We start from the raw sequence: 21,810 nt of genomic DNA, 5'->3' as shown, positions 1-21,810 counted from the left end.
GCAGGGTACATAGTCGGGGGCAGGCACAGCAGCAGGGCACATACACAGTGCAGTGATGCAGTGACTAGTTACCCTGGTTAGTCTGGGAGGTTGTTTTCATGTTATGTGGTGGGGGGTGGGTTGCTCTGTGACTTTGTGGCAGGGGAGGGCAGTTACAGATCTTAAGCGGCGGTCCTTAGGCAGGATCACAGAGCCACACAGCAGGGGATCTGTAACCGTCCTCCCCCTGCCACAAAGTCACATAGACCCCCCCATACACACAGTCCCGATCAGGAGGGGTGACAGGCTCCGTTGAAACAACCATCCCACTGCAGCGGAGCCTGTCAATCCTTGAGTTTAGAAGCTGCATTCGCGTCACTACACTACACCCGCTCCGCACCACAGTCTGCGTCCCAGTTTTAAAAAATTCCCGCGAAAACAGTATTAAAGAAAACGGTGTGCTTTAACAAAGTTGAACTATTTTTATTTCGCAACGTGTGTTGGAAGGGGGGTGAAGGGGGTATGTAACTGGATAGGATAGTCAACATTACCTGGGTAAAGAAACGGGGGCAGGTTTAGCTTCTCAGTACACAAACTTTAAAGTCACAGGTTACCCTGCTCACTGAGGAACTTTGCTTTCAAAGCCTCCCGGATGCACAGCGCGTCCCGCTGGTCTCTTCTAATCGCCCGGCTGTCTGGCTGTGAGTAATCAGCAGCCAGGCTATTTTCCTCAACCTCCCACCCCGCCATAAAGGTCTCCCCCTTGCTCTCACAGAGATTGTGGAGCACACAGCAAGCTGCTATAACAATGGGGATATTGGTTTCGCTGAGATCACAGCGAGTCAGTAAGCTTCTCCATCTCCCCTTGAGACGGCCAAAAGCACACTCCACCACCATTCTGCACTTGCTCAGCCGGTAGTTGAAGAGTTCTTTTTCAGTGTCCAGGGCGCCAGTATAGGGCTTCATGAGCCAGGGCATTAGCGGGTAGGCTGGGTCCCCGAGGATGACTATAGGCATCTCCACATCCCCAACAGTTATTTTGTGGTCCGGGAAGTAAATACCTTGTTGCAGCCGTCTAAACAGACCAGAGTTCCTGAAAACACGAGCGTCATGAACCTTGCCCGGCCATCCCACGTAGATGTTGGTAAAACGTCCCCTGTGGTCCACCAGTGCTTGCAGCACCATGGAAAAGTAGCCCTTTCGGTTAATGTACTGGGTGGCCTGGTGGTCCGGTGCCAGGATAGGGATGTGAGTTCCATCTATGGCCCCACCGCAGTTTGGGAATCCCATCGCTGCGAAGCCATCTATGATCGCCTCCACGTTTCCCAGGGTCACTACCTTTGGCAGCAGTACATCAACGATTGCCTTGGCTACTTGCATCACAACAACCCCCACGGTAGATTTGCCCACCCCAAACTGGTTCGCGACTGACCGGTAGCTGTCTGGCGTTGCAAGCTTCCAGAGGGCTATGGCCACTCGCTTCTGTACACTCAGTGCAGCTCGCAACCGGGTGTCACTGCGCTTCAGGGCAGGGGACAGCAACTCACAAAGTTCAAGGAAAGTTCCCTTCCGCATGCGAAAGTTTCGCAGCCACTGGGATTCATCCCAGACCTGCAGCACTATGCGGTCCCACCACTCAGTGCTTGTTTCCCGTGCCCAGAATCGCCGTTCCACAGCATCAACATGACCCATTGCCACCGCGATGTCCTCGGCGCTGGGTCCCCTGCTTTCTGACAGGTCCGTGCTACTCTCAGACTTCAGGACATCACCGCGGTGCCGTAGCCTCCTTGCCTGACTTTTCTGCATCTGCCTCAGGGAAACCTGTATGATAAGCTGCGAGGCGTTGAGAGCGGCCACAACTGCAGCGATGGTCGCAGCGTGCTCCATGCTCGCAGTGCTGTGGCGTCCGCGCTGTCAATGACTGGAAAAGTGCGCGAAATGATTTCCCGCCGGCGCTTTCAGGGAGGGAGGGCAGGAGTGATGGACGGATGACGACAGTTACCCAAAAGCACCCTCGACACATTTTGTTACCCAGAAGGCATTGCCGGCTACACCCAGAATTCCAATGGGCAGAGGGGACTGCGGGAACTGTGGGATAGCTGACCACAGTGCACCGCTTCGAATGTCGACGCTTTCACCATTAGTGTGGACGCACAAAGTCGAATTACTGTCCTTAGTGTGGACACACACGTTCGAATTTGCAATATCGATTACAAAAATTCGATGCAAGTAAAATCGAACTACTCTCGTAGTGTAGACAAGGCCTAAGCCACAGGATGGCAGCATCTAGTGTCTGTGGAGTCCAAGCACTATTTCAACCCCACAGTTTTGGATGAACTTCCCACAAGAGGAGGTGAAGATCATCCCCAGCAACACACACACACACACACACACACACACACCACTCCTGGTGGTGGGAGGGGAACAGGAGAAAGGACAAAAGAAGTAAGAGATGAAGAGAAAGGAAGGAGGGATGGTGGAAAAGGTAAAACGAAAAGGACAAACCCTAATGTCCCCAGTGATTCCACGGGACAAAATCCCGTGTGGACTACAAAATTCTGTCACCTTGAACTAGTGTTTTCCATGCCTAGAATTCAACGGGCACCAGGTGGATCAGACTGAGCAGGTTCAAAAACCTCTTGGAGGCTCTTACCTTCTAAACAGGGACGTCTGTTTTCTAGTAAAATCAGTAAAAGGGAAGGAGAAAACTCGAAAGAGGCTCCTGCTCTCACTCACATACGTGAACCCTAATACTCTCTCAGTCCTCAAAGAGAGACCTCGAGAAGGAGACTTGCTAAAGCAAAGCCACAGGGGTCTCTGAGGTTTCCCTGGCCCTGCGCCCCTGACTGATGTCAGCATCTCTCTCTGAGGTCACCACCTCCCTAACACCTTTGACCAATACGCTGAGATACTGCATGTAGCGGGGCGGCCTGGCTCCCAGGCGCCCCAGGAAGTGAAGGCCACCGCGGCCTGTCCCCACCCCCCGGAAGTCAAGGGGCGGGACAGGAAGTATAAAGGCCAAGCCACAGCGCTCAGTAGCTGGCCGGCAGCGAGAGAGGACAGACGCTGGTGCCCGAGCTCCCGCGGACCTGAGCCTGCCGAGAGCCCGGTATCCTGAGGAACGGTCGGAGCTTCCCCCCGCCAAGGGCCCAGAGGGTGTGACAGACCTACCTGCTGCTCGGGGCCCGGAGCAGCCCATGATCTGCGACCCAGCAGACGGAACTCAGGAGGAACAGGTACCCATGGAGGAGGAGATGGGAAGTGGCCCGGGGATAGCAGACCCCGAACCCATGTCAGTGTGTTGCGGTCAGGATCCCCACTGACTGCGCGGCAGACGGACTGCTGCGGATAGGGCCCGGGGCTGGAACACAGTGGAGTGGGTGGGCCTGTGTTCCCCCCTGCCACCCCATGCTGGGTGGCAGTCTCTCCTCCTCCTTGTCCAAGGGGCCTGGGCCTCTGACTGACGATTGGTTTGCTGCCCCGCCCTGACCTAGGGCCTGGGCTAACCCAAACTGACCCAGCTCCTGCTACAAGGCCTGGGCCGCTGACTGACTACTGGTTTGTTCCCCACCCTGACCCAGGGCCGGAGCTGTTGATTGTGTGCTCAGTCCCTGCATAAGGGCCTGAGCTCTGAACTGTTGATTGTGTGCTCAGTCCCTGCACAAAGGCCTGAGCGCCGAACTGCTAATTGTGTGCTCAGCCCCTACCCAAAGGTCTGGGCCCTAGACTGTTATTCACTTTGTAGCGGGGCGGCCTGGCTCCCAGGTACCCCAGGAAGGGACGAGCCCCACCCCGGAACTACTACACTGCAAAAGGCCTTTGTGATGTCACTGCCACACCCACCCATCCCCTGAAGTGCTAATATCCTGCTGCTGGTCTGACACTTTGAAGGTTTCAGCTACTCTCTGTGGATCACCCCACTCGATGCGTCTTCATTCTAGGAAGCAAGCCGGCTAGACAGTAAAGCATCAGAGGCTGCTCCCAATGCTACACTCAGTGTTTCCAAAATTACTACACTTTATGGCCAGAAGAGACCTTTAGAACATCTCATCTAACCCCCTGCATATCATAGGCTTCCTGTATAGTACAATAGGTACTTTTTGGGCACACACATTCCAGAAAGGCATCTAGTCTTCATAAAATGACATCAAGAGATGGAGAATCCACCACTTTCCCTTTTACTGAGTGCCAGGGGGCTCCATTTCCCCTTCCACTAGCACCCCATTTACAGTGAGCCAGAGCAGTACCTGCAGCAGGGAGCGGGAGTTGCTGATGGCCTCAGAGGCACAGCCCCTGCAGTGTCTAAGGCACCTGGCACAAGTGCCGGATGATGCGGAGCTGGTGCATCACTCTGGCCATGACGTCCTCCTGCTGCAAGGGAACGAGAACCTGTCAAAGACTCAAACCCCCCGAGGAATCAGGGGGAATTAAGGGCACCTGGAACCAGCAGTATTTCCACCCAGCACCTGCCGACCACTGAGGGATGAATTCACCTCCTCAACCCCAGAATGGAGTCTTCTTGTCCTTTCTAGTAACCTCCAGTGCCAACCCACCACCTTGTAGGGTGAGCTCCTGCTACCTCCCCCTCAGTACCCTTGACAGCTGTTCTACCTCCAAACCACAGCTCAAGTTATCAGAACCCTCTTCTCCACCCCCACCCAGGTTGGGCAGGGAGGCGGCTCTAGCAGGGGGGGCAGGAGGGATTCTGCCAGCAGTGAAGGGGGTTGCGGGGAGGTTGAGATCTTGCCCCAATCATCCCAGACACTAATGCTAAGCCACAGGATGGCAGCATCTAGTGTCATTGGAGTTCAAGCACTATTTCAACCCCACAGTTCTGGATCAACTTCCCACAAGGGGAGGTGAAGAGCACCCCCAGCAACACACACACACACACACACACACACACACACACACACACACACACACACACACACACACACACCACTCCTGGTGGTGGCAGGTGAACAGGAGAAAGGACAAAAGAAGTAAGAGATGAAGAGAAAGGAAGGAGGGATGGAGGAAAAGGTAAAACGAAAATGACAAATACTAATGTCCCCTGTGATTCTACGGGACAAAATCCCACAGAGGGAATAAAATTCTGCCACCTTAAACTAGTGTTTTCCATGCCTAGAATTCAGCTGGCACCAGATGGATCAGACTGAGCAGGTTCCAAAACCTCTTGGAGGCTCTTACCTTCTAAATAGGGACGTCTGTTTTCTAGTAAAATCCGTCAAAGGAAAGGAGAAAACTCCAAAGAGGCTCCTGCTCGCACTCACACATGTGAACACTAATACTCTCTCAGTCCTCAAAGAGAGACCTCGAGAAGGAGACTTGCTAAAGCAATAACAGACACTTGGTGGGATAACTCACATGACTGGAGTACTGTCATGGATGGATATAAACTGTTCAGGAAGGACAGGCAGGGCAGAAAAGGTGGGGGAGTTGCATTGTATGTAAGAGAGGAGTATGAGTGCTCAGAGGTCCGGTATGAAACTGTAGAAAAACCTGAGAGTCTCTGGATAAAGTTGAAAAGTGTGAGCAACAAGGGGGATGTCACGGTTGGAGTCTGGTATAGACCACCAGACCAGGGGGATGAGGTGGACGAGGCTTTCTTCTGGCAACTAGCAGAAGTTGCTAGATCGCAGGCCCTGGTTCTCATGGGAGACTTTAATCACCCTGATATCTGCTAGGAGAGCAATACAGCGGTGCACAGACAATCCAGGAAGTTTTTGGAAAGTGTAGGGCACAATTTCCTGGTGCAAGTGCTGGAGGAACCAACTAGGGGCAGAGCTTTTCTCGACCTGCTGCTCACAAACAGGGAAGAATTAGTAGGGGAAGCAAAAGTGGATGGGAACCTGGGAGGCAGTGACCATGAGATGGTCGAGTTCAGGATCCTGACACAAGGAAGAAAGGAGAGCAGCAGAATACGGACCCTGGACTTCAGAAAAGCAGACTTTGACTCCCTCAGGGAACAGATGGGCAGGATCCCCTGGGAGAATAACATGAAGGGCAAAGGGGTCCAGGAGAGCTGGCTGTATTTTAAAGAATCCTTATTGCGGTTGCAGGAACAAACCATCCCGATGTGTAGAAAGAATAGTAAATATGGCAGGCGACCAGCTTGGCTAAACAGTGAAATCCTTGCTGATCTTAAACGCAAAAAAGAAGCTTACAAGAAGTGGAAGATTGGACAAATGACCAGGGAGGAGTATAAAAATATTGCTCAGGCATGCAGGAGTGAAATCAGGAAGGCCAAATCACACTTGGAGTTGCAGCTAGCAAGAGATGTTAAGAGTAACAAGAAGGGTTTCTTCAGGTATGTTAGCAACAAGAAGAAAGTCAAGGAAAGTGTGGGCCCCTTACTGAATGAGGGAGGCAACCTAGTGACTGAGGATGTGGAAAAAGCTAATGTACTCAATGCTTTTTTTGCCTCTGTCTTCACGAACAAGGTCAGCTCCCAGACTGCTGCACTGGGCAGCACAATATGGGGAGAAGGTGACCAGCCCTCTGTGGAGAAAGAAGTGGTTCGGGACTATTTAGAAAAACTGGACATGCACAACTCCATGGGGCTGGATGCGCTGCATCCGAAGGTGCTAAAGGACTTGGCGGATGAGATTGCACAGCCATTAGCCATTATTTTTGAAAACTCATGGCGATCGAGGGAGGTCCCGGATGACTGGAAAAAGGCTAATGTAGTGCCCATCTTTAAAAAAGGGAAGGAGGAGGATCCGGGGAACTACAGGCCAGTCAGCCTCACCTCAGTCCCTGGAAAAATCATGGAGCAGGTCCTCAAGGAATCAATGATGAAACACTTAGAGGAGAGGAAAGTGATCAGGAACAGTCAGCATGGATTCACCAAGGGGAAGTCGTGCCTGACTAACCTAATTGCCTTCTATGATGAGATAACTGGCTCTGTGGATGAGGGGAAAGCAGTGGATGTGTTATTCCTTGACTTTAGCAAAGCTTTTGATACGCTCTCCCACAGTATTCTTGCCACCAAGTTAAAGAAGTATGGGATGGATGAATGGACTGTAAGGTGGATAGAAAGCTGGCTGGATCGTCGGGCTCAACGGGTAGTGATCAATGGCTCCATGTCTAGTCGGCAGCCGGTTTCAAGCGGAGTAGTGCCCCAAGGGTCGGTCCTGGGGCCGGTTTTGTTTAATATCTTTATTAATGATCTGGAGGATGGTGTGGACTGCACTCTCAGCAAGTTTGCAGATGACACTAAACTAGGAGGCGTGGTAGATACGCTAGAGGGTAGGGATCGGATACAGAGGGACCTAGACAAATTAGAGGATTGGGCCAAAAAAAACCTGATGAAGTTCAACAAGGACAAGTGCAGAGTCCTGCACTTAGGACGGAAGAATCCCATGCACTGCTACAGACTAGGGACCGAATGGCTAGGTAGCAGTTCTGCAGAAAAGGACCTAGGGGTCACAGTGGACGAGAAGCTGGATATGAGTCAACAGTGTGCTCTTGTTGCCAAGAAGGCTAACGGCATTTTGGGCTGTATAAGTAGGGGCATTGTCAGCAGATCGAGGAACGTGATCGTTCCCCTTTATTCGACATTGGTGAGGCCTCATCTGGAATACTGTGTCCAGTTTTGGGCCTGTGGAAGCAGAGAAAGAGCTCACAGGAAGGGGATGCAATGCATGACAGTTCGTTAGCAAGAGTTAGGCTAACTGTAACCCTAATAACGGGAGATTTGTAGAAGCGAGGAATGTGTGAGGCGGGTGAGAAAGAACTGTGTAAGAAGTCATTATGACCTGGTATAGATAAGGTGTAGAAGACCTTGTGTAGATAAGGTATAGAAAATATTGTATGTTGGCAAGAGTCAAAACAAGTGAAGAAATGAGATATCAAGATGGCCTATGTATAAACAAAACGCAGCTGTCCCTCGTTATTTCTGTAATGAAAGGTATAAATGCTTGCTGTAATTAGTTACCTGGGAGAGACCTGCTTAGCTCTCTCCCTCTGGGCAATTGTGAGAGTTAATAAAGCATCTGACTTGCTGTACCTAAACAAATAGTGAGAACTCTGTTTTTCTCCGACAGGCCCCACACTACAAGAAGGATGTGGAAAAATTGGAAAGAGTCCAGTGGAGAGCAACAAAAATGATTAGGGGTCTGGAGCACATGACTTATGAGGAGAGGCTGAGGGAACTGGGATTGTTTAGTCTCCAGAAGAGAAGAATGAGGGGGGATTTGATAGCAGCCTTCAACTACGTGAAGGGGGGTTCCAAAGAGGATGGAGCTCGGTTGTTCTCAGTGGTGGCAGATGACATAACAAGGAGCAATGGTCTCAAGTTGCAGTGGGGGAGGTCCAGGTTGGATATTAGGAAACACTATTTCACTACGAGGGTGGTGAAGCACTGGAATGCGTTAACTAGGGAGGTGGTGGAGTCTCCTTCCTTGGAGGTTTTTAAGGCCCGGCTTGACAAAGCCCTGGCTGGGATGATTTAGTTGGGAATTGGTCCTGCTTTGAGGACGGGGTTGGAGTAGATGACCTCTTGAGGTCCCTTCCAACCCTGATATTCTATGATTCTATGATTCTATGAAAGTCACAGGGGTCTCTGAGGTTTCCCTGGCCCTAAGCCCCTGTCCTGCCTGGCTGATGTCAGCATCTCTCTCTGAGGTTACCACCTCCCTAACACCTTTGTCCAATAGGCTGAGGTCCTGAAAAGGCCTTTGTGATGTCACTGCCACACCCACCCATCCCCGGAAGTGCTAATGTCCTGCTGCTGGCCTGACACTTTGAAGGTTTGAGCTACTCTGTGTGGATCACCCCACTCAATGCGTCTTCATTCTAGGAAGCAAGCCGGCTAGACAGTAAAACATCAGAGGCTGCTCCCAATACTACACTCAGTGTTTCCAAAATTTGTAGACTTTATGGCCACAAGAGACCTTTAGAGCATCTCATCTAAGCCCCTGCATATCATAGGCCTCCTGTATAGTACAATAGTTACTTTTTGGGCACACACATTCCAGAAAGGCATCTAGTCTTCATTCAATGACATCAAGAGATGGAGAATCCACCACTTTCCCTTTTAGTGAGTACCAGGGGGCTCCATTTCCCCTTCCACTAGTTCCCCATTTACAGTGAGACAGAGCAGTACCTGCAGCAGGGAGCGGGAGTTGCTGATGGCCTCAGAGGCACAGCCCCTGCAGTGTCTCAGGAATCTGGCGCAAGTGCCGGATGATGCGGAGCTGGTGCATCACTTTTGGCCGTGACGTCCTCCTGCTGCAAGGGAACGAGAACCTGTCAGAGACTCAAACGCCCCGAGGAATCTGGAGGAATTAAGGGCACCTGGAACCAGCAGTATTTCCACCCAGCACCTGCCGACCACTGAGGGATAAATTCACCTCCTGAACCCCAGAATGGAGTCTTCTTGTCCTTTCTAGTAACCTCCAGTGACAACCCCCCTCCTTGAAGGATGAGCTCCTGCTATCTCCCCCTCAGTGCCCTTGACAGCTGTTCCACCTCCAAACCACAGCTCAAGTTATTAGTACCTTTGGACACAGACTGGCTAACCTAGTGAGGAGGGCTTTAAACTAGGTTCGACGGGGACAGGTGAGCAAAGCCCACAGGTAAGTGGGGAACATGGAGACCGGGGAGATGGGTCAAAAACGAGAGGGAGTGTGGGCTATATTGTCAGAGAGAAAGGAGGGTCAGGACAAAACTGGGAGGAAAGATCAAACCAGTATCTTAGATGCCTATATACAAATGCGAGAAGTATGGGGAATAAGCAGGAAGAACTGGAAGTGCTAATAAATAAATACAACTATGACATTGTTGGCATCACTGAAACTTGGTGGGATAATACACGTGATTGGAATGTTGGTGTGGATGGGTACAGCTTGCTCAGGAAGGATAGACAGGGGAAAAAGGGAGGAGGTGTTGCCTTGTATATTAAAAATGTACACCCTTGGACTGAGGTAGAGATGGACATAGGAGACGTTGAGAGTCTCTGGGTTAGGCTAAAAGGGGTAAAAAACAAGGGAGATGTCATGCTAGGAGTCTACTACAGGCCACCTAACCAGGTGGAAGAGGTGGATGAGGCTTTTTTTAAGCAACTAACAAAATCATCCAAAGCCCAAGATTTGGTGGTGATGGGGGACTTCAACTATCCGGCTATATGTTGGGAAAATAACACAGCGGGGCACAGACTATCCAACAAATTCCTGGACTGCATTGGAGACAACTTTTTATTTCAGAAGGTTGAAAAAGCTACTGGGGGGAAGCTGTTCTAGACTTGATTTTAACAAATAGGGAGGAACTCGTTGAGAATTTGAAAGTAGAAGGCAGCCTGGGTGAAAGTGATCATGAAATCATAGAGTTTGCAATTCTAAGGAAGGGTAGAAGGGAGAACAGCAAAATAGAGACAATGGATTTCAGGAAGGCAGATTTTGGTAAGCTCAGAGAGCTGATAGGTAAGGTCCCATGGGAATCAAGACTGAGGGGAAAAACAACTGAGGAGAGTTGGCAGTTTTTCAAAGGGACACTATTAAGGGCCCAAAAGCAAGCTATTCCGCTGGTTAGGAAAGATAGAAACTGTGGCAAAAGACCACCTTGGCTTAACCATGAGATCTTGCATGATCTAAAAAATAAAAAGGAGTCATATAAAAAATGGAAACTGGGACAGATTACAAAGGATGAATATAGGCAAACAACACAGGAATGCAGGGGCAAGATTAGAAAGGCAAAGGCACAAAATGAGCTCAAACTAGCTACGGGAATAAAGGGAAACAAGAAGACTTTTTATCAATACATTAGAAGCAAGAGGAAGACCAAAGACAGGGTAGGCCCACTGCTTAGTGAAGAGGGAGAAACAGTAACAGGAAACTTGGAAATGGCGGAGATGCTTAATGACTTCTTTGTTTCGGTCTTCACCGAGAAGTCTGAAGGAATGCCTAACATAGTGAATGCTAATGGGAAGGGGGTAGATTTAGCAGATAAAATAAAAAAAGAACAAGTTAAAAATCACTTAGAAAAGTTAGATGCCTGCAAGTCACCCGGGCCTGATGAAATGCATCCTGGAATACTCAAGGAGCTAATAGAGGAGGTATCTGAGCCTCTAGCTATTATCTTTGGAAAATCATGGGAGACGGGAGAGATTCCAGAAGACTGGAAAAGGGCAAATATAGTGCCCATCTATAAAAAGGGAAATAAAAACAACCCAGGAAACTACAGACCAGTGAGTTTAACTTCTGTGCCAGGGAAGATAACGGAGCAAGTAATTAAGGAAATCATCTGCAAACACTTGGAAGGTGGTAAGGTGATAGGGAACAGCCATCATGGATTTGTGAAGAACAAATCACGTCAAACCAATCTGATAGCTTTCTTTGATAGGATAACGAGCCTTGTGGATAAGGGTGAGGCTGTGGATGTGGTATACCTAGACTTTAGTAAAGCATTTGATACGGTCTCGCATGATATTCTTATTGATAAACTAGGCAAATACAATTTAGATGGGGCTACTATAAGGTGGGTGCATAACTGGCTGGATAACCGTACTCAGAGAGTTGTTATTAATAGTTCCCAATCCTGCTGGAAAGCCATAACGAGTGGGGTATCGCAGGGGTCTGTTTTGGGACCGGCGCTGTTCAATATCTTCATCAACGACTTAGATATTGGCATAGAAAGTACGCTTATTAAGTTTGCGGATGATACCAAACTGGGAGGGATTGCAACTGCTTTGGAGGACAGGGTCATAATTGAAAATGATCTGGACAAATTGGAGAAATGGTCTGAGTTAAACAGGATGAAGTTTAACAAAGACAAATGCAAAGTGCTCCACTTAGGAAGGAACAATCAGTTTCACACATACAGAATGGGAAGAGACTGTCTAGGAAGGAGTACGGCAGAAAGGGATCTAGGGGTTATAGTGGACCACAAGCTAAATATGAGTCAACAGTGTGATGCTGTTGCAAAAAAAGCAAACCTGATTCTGGGATGTATTAACAGGTGTGTTGTGAGCAAGACACGAGAAGTCATTCTTCCGCTCTACTCTGCTCTGGTTAGGCCTCAGCTGGAGTATTGTGTCCAGTTCTGGGCACCGCATTTTAAAAAAGATGTGGAGAAATTGGAAAGGGTCCAGAGAAGAGCAACAAGAATGATTAAAGGTCTTGAGAACATGACCTATGAAGGAAGGCTGAAAGAATTGGGTTTGTTTAGTTTGGAAAAGAGAAGACTGAGAGGAGACATGATAGCAGTTTTCAGGTATTTAAAAGGGTGTCATAAGGAGGTGGGAGAAAACTTGTTCACCTTAGCCTCTAAGGATAGAACCAGAAGCAAATGGTTTAAACTGCAGCAAGGGAGGTCTAGGTTGGACATTAGGAAAAAGTTCCTAACTGTCAGGGTGGTTAAACACTGGAATAAATTGCCGAGGGAGGTTGTGGAATCTCCATCTCTTGAGATATTTAAGAGTAGGTTAGATAAATGTCTATCAGGGATGGTCTAGATGGTATTTGGTCCTGCCATGCGGGCAGGGGACTGGACTCGATGACCTCTCGAGGTCCCTTCCAGTCCTAGAATCTATGAATGTATGAAAAAAAACACTGTTCTCCACCCCCACCCAGGTTGGCCAGGGAGGCGGCTCTAGCAGGGGGGGCAGGAGGGATTCTGGCAGCAGTGAAGTGGGTTGAGGGGAAGTTGAGATCTTGCCCCAAGTCATCCCAGACACTAATGCTAAGCCACAGGATGGCAGCATCTAGTGTCAGTGGAGTCCAAACACTATTTCAACCCCACAGTTTTTGAGGAACAGGAGAAAGGAGAAAAGAAGTAAGAGATGAAGAGAAAGGAAGGAGGGATGGAGGAAAAGGTAAAACAAAAAGGACAAACCCTAATGTCCCCAGTGATTCTACGGCACAAAATCCAAGGGATGAAATAAAATTCTGCCACCTTGAGCTAGTGTTTTCCATGCCTAGAATTCAGCTGGCACCAGGTGGATCAGACTGAACAGGTTACAAACCTCTCCGAGGCACTTACTTTCTCAACAGGGACGTCTGTTTTCTAGTAAAATCAGTAAAAGGAAAGGAAACAACTCGAAAGAGGTTCCTCCTCGCATTCACATATGTGAACCCTAATACTCTCTCAGTCCTCAAAGAGAGACCTCGAGAAGGAGACTTCCTGAAGCAAAGCCACAGGGGTCTCTGAGGTTTCCCTGGCCCTGGGCCCCTGTCCTGCCTGGCTGATATCAGCATCTCTCTCTGAGGTCACCACCTCCCTAACACCTTTGACCAATAAGCTGACATCCTGCAAAAGGCCTTTGTGATGTCACTGACACACCCAACCAAACCCTGAAGTGTCCTGCTGATGGCCTGACACTTTGAAGGTTTGAGGTTGTCATAACTATAAAGGGAAGGGTAACAGCTGTCCTGTGTACAGTACTATAAAATCCCTCCTGGCCAGAGACTCCAAAATCCTTTTCCCTGTAAAGGGTTAAGAAGCTCAGGTAACCTGGCTGGCATCTGACCTAAAGGACCAATAAGGGGACAAGATACTTTCAAATCTTGGGGAGGGGAAGGCTTTTGTTTGTGTTCTTTGTTTGTGTGGGTGTTCGCCCTCGGGACTGAGAGGGACCAGACATCAATCCAGGTTCTCCACATCTTTCTAAACAAGTCTCTCCTATTTCAAACAGGGCGTGTTAGTTTTCCTTTGTTTTCTCAACTTGTAAATGTACCTTTTACTAGAGTGTTTATCTTTGTTTGCTGTACTTTGAACCTAAGACTAGAGGGGAGTCCTCTGAGCTCTTTAAGTTTGATTACCCTGTAAGGTTAATTTCCATACTGATTTTACAGAGATGATTTTTACCTTTTTCTTTAATTAAAAGCCTTATTTTTAAGAACCTGATTGATTTTTCCTTGTTTTAAGATCCAAGGAGTTTGGATCTTGATTCACCAGGACTTGGTGGGAGGAAGGAGGGGGGATGGTTAATTTCTCCTTGTTTTAAGATCCAAGGGGTTTGGATCTGTATTCACCAGGGAATTGGTGAAAGGTTTCTCAAGGCTACCCAGGGGAGGAAATTAGCCTTGGGATGGTGGTTAAGCTTACAAGTTTTCATGCAGGCCCCTACATTTGTACCCTAAACTTCAAAGTGGGCATTCAGCCTTGACACAGGTACTCTCTGTGGATCACCCGACTCAATGCGTCTTCTTTCTAGGAAGCAAGCCGGCTAGACAGTAAAACATCAGAGGCTGCTCCCAATACTACTGTTTCCAAAATTTGTAGACTTTATGGCCACAAGAGACCTTTAGAGCATCTCATCTAAGCCCCTGCATATCATAGGCCTCCTGTATAGTACAATAGTTACTTTTTGGGCGCACACATTCCAGAAAGGCATCTAGTCTTCATTCAATGACATCAAGAGATGGAGAATCCACCACTTTCCCTTTTAGTGAGTGCCAGGGGGCTCCATTTCCCCTTCCACTAGCTCCCCATTTACAGTAAACCAAAGCAGTACCTGCAGCAGGGAGCGGGAGTTGCTGATGGCCTCAGAGGCACAGCCCCTGCAGTGTCTCAGGCACCTGGCGCAAGTGCAGGATGATGCGGAGCTGGTGCATCGCTTTGGCCGTGACGTCCTCCTGCTGCAAGGGAACGAGAACCTGTCAGAGACTCAAACGTCCCGAGGAATCAGGAGGAATTAAGGGCACCTGGAACCAGCAGTATTTCCACCCAGCACCTGCCGACCACTGAGGGATGAATTCACCTCCTCAACCCCAGAATGGAGTCTTCTTGTCCTTTCTAGTAACCTCGAGTGCCAACCCCACTCCTTGTAGGGTGAGCTCCTGCTACCTCCCCCTCAGTGCCCTTGACAGCTGTTCCACCACCAAACCACAGCTCAAGTTATCAGAACCCTCTTCTCCACCCCCACCCAGGTTGGGCAGGGAGGCGGCTTTAGCAGGGGGGGCAGGAGGAATTCTGCCAGCAGTGAAGTGCGTTGCGGGGAGGTTGAGATATTGTCTGAAGTCATCCCAGACACTAATGCTAAGCCACAGGATGGCAGCATCTAGTGTCAGTGGAGTCCAAGCACTATTTCAACCATACAGTTTTGGATGAACTCCCCACAAGGGGAGGTGAAGAGCACCCCCAGCAACACACACACAAACACACACACACACACACACCACTCCTGGTGGTGAAAGGGGAACAGGAGAAAGGACAAAAGAAGTAAGATATGAAGAGAAAGGAAGGGGGGATGGAGGAAAAGGTAAAACGAAAATGAGAAACACTAATGTCCCCTGTGATTCTACGGGACAAAATCCCACAGAGGGAATAAAATTCTGCCACCTTAAACTAGTGTTTTCCATGCCTAGAATTCAGCTGGCACCAGATGGACCTGACTGAGCAGCTTCCAAAACCTCTTGGAGGCTCTTACCTTCTAAATAGGGACGTCTGTTTTCTAGTAAAATCCGTCAAAGGAAAGGAGAAAACTCCAAAGAGGCTCCTGCTCGCACTCACACATGTGAACACTAATACTCTCTCTGTCCTCAAAGAGAGACCTCGAGAAGGAGACTTGCTGAAGCAATAACAGAGACTTGGTGGGATAACTCACATGACTGGAGTACTGTCATGGATGGATATAAACTGTTCAGGAAGGACAGGCAGGGCAGAAAAGGTGGGGGAGTTGCATTGTATGTAAGAGAGGAGTATGAGTGCTCAGAGGTCTGGTATGAAACTGTAGAAAAACCTGAGAGTCTCTGGATAAAGTTGAGAAGTGTGAACAACAAGGGGGATGTCGTGGTTGGAGTCTGGTATAGACCACCAGACCAGGGGGATGAGGTGGACGAGGCTTTCTTCTGGCAACTAGCAGAAGTTGCTAGATCGCAGGCCCTGGTTCTCATGGGAGACTTTAATCACCCTGATATGTGCTAGGAGAGCAATACAGCGGTGCACAGACAATCCAGGAAGTTTTTGGAACGTTTAGGGCACAATTTCCTGGTGCAAGTGCTGGAGGAACCAACTAGGGGCAGAGCTTTTCTTGACCTGCTGCTCACAAACAGGGAAGAATTAGTAGGGGAAGCAAAAGTGGATGGGAACCTGGGAGGCAGTGACCATGAGATGGTCGAGTTCAGGATCCTGACACAAGGAAGAAAGGAGAGCAGCAGAATATGGACCCTGGACTTCAGAAAAGCAGACTTTGACTCCCTCAGGAACAGATGGGCAGGATCCCCTGGGAGAATAACATGAAGGGCAAAGGGGTCCAGGAGAGCTGGCTGTATTTTAAAGAATCCTTATTGCGGTTGCAGGAACAAACCATCCCGATGTGTAGAAAGAATAGTAAATATGGCAGGCGACCAGCTTGGCTAAACAGTGAAATCCTTGCTGATCTTAAACGCAAAAAAGAAGCTTACAAGAAGTGGAAGATTGGAGAAATGACCAGGGAGGAGTATAAAAATATTGCTCAGGCATGCAGGAGTGAAATCAGGAAGGCCAAATCACACTTGGAGTTGCAGCTAGCAAGAGATGTTAAGAGTAACAAGAAGGGTTTCTTCAGGTATGTTAGCAACAAGAAGAAAGTCAAGGAAAGTGTGGGCCCCTTACTGAATGAGGGAGGCAACCTAGTGACCGAGGATGTGGAAAAAGCTAATGTACTCAATGCTTTTTTTGCCTCTGTCTTCACGAACAAGGTCAGCTCCCAGACTGCTGCACTGGGCAGCACAATATGGGGAGAAGGTGACCAGCCCTCTGTGGAGAAAGAAGTGGTTCGGGACTATTTAGAAAAACTGGACGTGCACAACTCCATGGGGCTGGATGCGCTGCATCCGAGGGTGCTAAAGGACTTGGCGGATGAGATTGCACAGGCATTAGCCATTATTTTTGAAAACTCATGGCGATCGAGGGAGGTCCCGGATGACTGGAAAAAGGCTAATGTAGTGCCCATCTTTAAAAAAGGGAAGGAGGAGGATCCGGGGAACTACAGGCCAGTCAGCCTCACCTCAGTCCCTGGAAAAATCATGGAGCAGGTCCTCAAGGAATCAATGATGAAACACTTAGAGGAGAGGAAAGTGATCAGGAACAGTCAGCATGGATTCACCAAGGGGAAGTCGTGCCTGACTAACCTAATTGCCTTCTATGATGAGATAACTGGCTCTGTGGATGAGGGGAAAGCAGTGGATGTGTTATTCCTTGACTTTAGCAAAGCTTTTGATACGCTCTCCCACAGTATTCTTGCCACCAAGTTAAAGAAGTATGGGCTGGATGAATGGACTGTAAGGTGGATAGAAAGCTGGCTGGATCGTCGGGCTCAACGGGTAGTGATCAATGGCTCCATGTCTAGTCGGCAGCCGGTTTCAAGCGGAGTAGTGCCCCAAGGGTCGGTCCTGGGGCCGGTTTTGTTTAATATCTTTATTAATGATCGGGAGGATGGTGTGGACTGCACTCTCAGCAAGTTTGCAGATGACACTAAACTAGGAGGCGTGGTAGATACGCTAGAGGGTAGGGATCGGATACAGAGGGACCTAGACAAATTAGAGGATTGGGCCAAAAAAAACCTGATGAAGTTCAACAAGGACAAGTGCAGAGTCCTGCACTTAGGACGGAAGAATCCCATGCACTGCTACAGACTAGGGACCGAATGGCTAGGTAGCAGTTCTGCAGAAAAGGACCTAGGGGTCACAGTGGACGAGAAGCTGGATATGAGTCAACAGTGTGCTCTTGTTGCCAAGAAGGCTAACGGCATTTTGGGCTGTATAAGTAGGGGCATTGCCAGCAGAGCGAGGAACGTGATCGTTCCCCTTTATTCGACATTGGTGAGGCCTCATCTAGAATACTGTGTCCAGTTTTGGGCCTGTGGAAGCAGAGAAAGAGCTGACAGGAAGGGGATGCAATGAATGACAGTTCGTTAGCAAGAGTTAGGCTAACTGTAACCCTAATAACGCGAGATTTGTAGAAGCGAGGAATGTGTGAGGTGGGTGAGAAAGAACTGTGTAAGAAGTCATTATGACCTGGTATAGATAAGGTGTAGAAGACCTTGTGTAGATAAGGTATAGAAAATATTGTATGTTGGCAAGAGTCAAAACAAGTGAAGAAATGAGATATCAAGATGGCCTATGTATAAACAAAACGCAGCTGTCCCTCGTTATTTCTGTAATGAAAGGTATAAATGCTTGCTGTAATTAGTTACCTGGGAGAGACGTGCTTAGCTCTCTCCCTCTGGGCAATTGTGAGAGTTAATAAAGCATCTGACTTGCTGTACCTAAACAAATAGTGAGAACTCTGTTTTTCTCCGACAGGCCCCACACAACAAGAAGGATGTGGAAAAATTGGAAAGAGACCAGCGGAGAGCAACAAAAATGATTAGGGGTCTGGAGCACATGACTTTTGAGGAGAGGCTGAGGGAACTGGGATTGTTTAGTCTCCAGAAGAGAAGAATGAGGGGGGATTTGATAGCAGCCTTCAACTACGTGAAGGGGGGTTCCAAAGACGATGGAGCTCGGTTGTTCTCAGTGGTGGCAGATGACAGAACAAGGAGCAATGGTCTCAAGTTGCAGTGGGGGAGGTCCAGGTTGGATATTAGGAAACACTATTTCACTAGGAGGGTGGTGAAGCACTGGAATGCGTTACCTAGGGAGGTGGTGGAGTCTCCTTCCTTGGAGGTTTTTAAGGCCCGGCTTGACAAAGCCCTGGCTGGGATGATTTAGTTGGGAATTGGTCCTGCTTTGAGGAGGGGGTTGGACTAGATGACCTCTTGAGGTCCCTTCCAACCCTGATATTCTATGATTCTATGATTCTATGAAAGCCACAGGGGTGTCTGAGGTTTCCCTGGCCCTAAGCTCCTGTCCTGCCTGGCTGATGTCAGCATCTCTCTCCGAGGTCACCACCTCCCTAACACCTTTGACCAATAGGCTGAGGTCCTGAAAAGGCCTTTGTGATGTCACTACCACACCCACCCATCCCTGGAAGTGCTAATGTCCTGCTGCTGGCCTGACACTTTGAAGGTTTGAGCTACTCTGTGTGGATCACCCCACTCAATGCGTCTTCATTCTAGGAAGCAAGCCGGTTAGACACTAAAACATCAGGGGCTGCTCCCAATGCTACACTCAGTGTTTCCAAAATTAGGAGACTTTATGGCCACAAGAGACCTTTAGAGCATCTCATCTAACCCCCTGCATATCATAGGCTTCCTGTAGAGCACAACAGTTACTTTCTTAGAAAACACATTCCAGAAAGGCATCTAGTCTTCATTAAATGACATCAAGAGATGGAGAATCCACCACTTTCCCATTTAGTGAGTGCCAGGGGGCTCCATTTCCCCTTCCACTAGCTCCCCATTTACAGTAAACCAAAGCAGTACCTGCAGCAGGGAGCGGGAGTTGCTGAAGGCCTCAGAGGCACAGCCCCTGCAGTGTCTCAGGCACCTGGCGCAAGTGATGGATGATGCGGAGCTGGTGCATAGCTTTGGCCGTGACGTCCTCCTGCTGCAAGGGAACGAGAACCTGTCAGAGACTCAAACGCCCCGAGGAATCAGGGGGAATTAAGGGCACCGGGAATCAGCAGTATTTCCATTCAGCACCTGCCCACCACAGAGGGATGAATTCACCTCCTGAACCCCAGAATGGAGTCTTATTGTCCTTTCTAGTAACCTCCAGTGCCAAATCCCCTCCTTGAAGGGTGAGCTGCTGCTACCTCCCTCTCAGTGCCCTTGACAGCTGTTCCACCACCAAACCACAGCTCAAGTTATCAAAACCCTCTTCTCCACCCCCACCCAGGTTGGCCAGGGAGGCGGCTCTAGCAGTGGTGGCAGGTGGGATTCTGCCAGCAGTGAAGTGGGTTGCGGGGAGGTTGAGATCTTGCCCCAAGTCATCCCAGACACCAATGCTAATCCACACGATGGCAGCATCTAGTGTCAGTGGAGTCCAAGCACTATTTCAACCACACAGGTTTGGATGAACTCCCCACAAAGGGAGGTGAAGAGCACCCCCAGCAAAACACACACACACACACACACAAACCACTCCCGGTGGTGGGAGGGGAACAGGAGAAAGGACAAAAGAAGTAAGAGATGAAGAGAAAGGAAGGAGGGAGGGAGGAAAAGGTAAAACGAAAAGGACAAACACTAATGTCCCCAGTGATTCTACAGGACAAAATCACAGGGAGGGAATAAAATTCTGCCACCTTGAACTAGTGTTTTCCATGCCTAGAATTCAGCTGGCACCAGGTGGATCAGACTGAACAGGATACAAACCTCTCCGAGGCACTTACTTTCCTCAAAGAGAGACCTCAAGGAGGAGACTTGCTGAAGCAAAGCCAGAGGGGTCTCTGAGCTTTCCCTGGCCCTCATGTCAGCATCTCTCTCTGATGTCAGCATCTCTCTCTGAGGTCACCACCTCCCTAACACATTTGACCAATAAGCTGACGTCCTGCAAAAGGCCTTTGTGATGTCACTGCCACACCCAACCAAACCCTGAAGTGTTCATGTCCTCCTGCTGGCCTGACACTTTGAAGGTTTGAGCTACTCTGTGTGGATCACCCCACTCAATGCGTCTTCATTCTAGGAAGCAAGCCGGCTAGACAGTAAAACATCAGAGGCTGCTCCCAATGCTACACTCCGTGTTTCCAAAATTACTACACTTTATGGCCAGAAGAGACCTTTAGAGCATCTAATCTAAGCCCCTGCATATCATGGGCTTCCTGTATAGTACAATAGTTACTTTTGGGGCACAAACATTCCAGAAAGGTATCTAGTCTAAATTAAATGACATTAAGAGATGGAGAATCCATCACTTTCCCTTTTAGTGAGTGCCAGGGGGATCCATTTCCCCTTCCACTAGCTCCCCATTTACAGTGAGCCAGAACAGTACCTGCAGCAGGGAGCGGGAGTTCCTGAAGGCCTCAGAGGCGCAGCACCTGCAGTGTCTCAGGCACGTGGCGTAAGTGCAGGATGATGCGGAGCTGGTGCATCATTTTGGCCCTGACGTCCTCCTGCTGCAAGGGAACGAGAACCTGTCAGAGACTCAAAGGCCCCGAGGAATCAGGGGGAATTAAGGGAACCTGGAACCAGCAGTATTTCCACCCAGCACCTGCCCATCAATGAGAGATGAATTCACCTCCTGAACCCCACAATGGAGTCTTCTTGTCCTTTCTAGAAACCTCCAGAGCCAACCCCCCTCCTTGTAGGGTGAGCTCCTGCTACCTCCTGCTCAGTGCCCTTCACAGACATTCCACATCCAAACCACAGCTAAAGTCATCAGAACCCTCTTCTCCACCCCGACACAGGTTGGGCTGGGAGGCGGCTCTAACAGGGTGTGCAGGAGGGATTCTGACAGCAGTGAAGTGGGTTGCAGGGAGGTTGAGATCTTGACCCAAGTCATCCCAGCTGCGACCAGCAAACAGGGCGGCTAAGAGGGGAGTTTGAGAGGGAGTTCTCATTGGAGGAGAAGGTACCTGTATTTGCATCTGTCTTTGTTGTTCTTGTTTGTAGGGGCCGGCAGGGGCTGGGGGCTGGGAAGGACGCCGAGCCCTGAGTAGGGGGCGGAGCTTGGCTGATCAAGGGGCCCATAAAAGCGGCCGTCTAGCCAGGCAGCGGTACAGCTGCGAGCAGCGGCGGCTAACAGGGGAGTTTGAGAGGGAGTTCTCATTGGAGGAGAAGGTACCTGTATTGGCATCTGTCCTTGTTGTTCTTGTTTGTAGGGGGCGGCAGTGGCTGGGGGCTGGGAAGGACGCCGAGCCCTGAGTAGGGGGCGGAGCTTGGCTGATCAAGGGGCTCATAAAAGCGGCCGCCAGGCCAGGCAGCGGTACAGCTGCGAGCAGCGGCGGCTAACAGGGGAGTTTGAGAGGGAGTTCTCATTGGAGGAGAAGGTACCTGTATTTGCATCTGTCCTTGTTGTTCTTGTT

This window comes from Chrysemys picta, unplaced genomic scaffold (genome assembly GCF_011386835.1).
Source record: "Chrysemys picta bellii isolate R12L10 unplaced genomic scaffold, ASM1138683v2 scaf113, whole genome shotgun sequence".
Classification (NCBI taxonomy): Eukaryota; Metazoa; Chordata; order Testudines; family Emydidae; genus Chrysemys; species Chrysemys picta.
The sequence above is the reverse complement of the archived record's forward strand: the minus strand, read 5'-3'. Positions refer to the sequence as shown.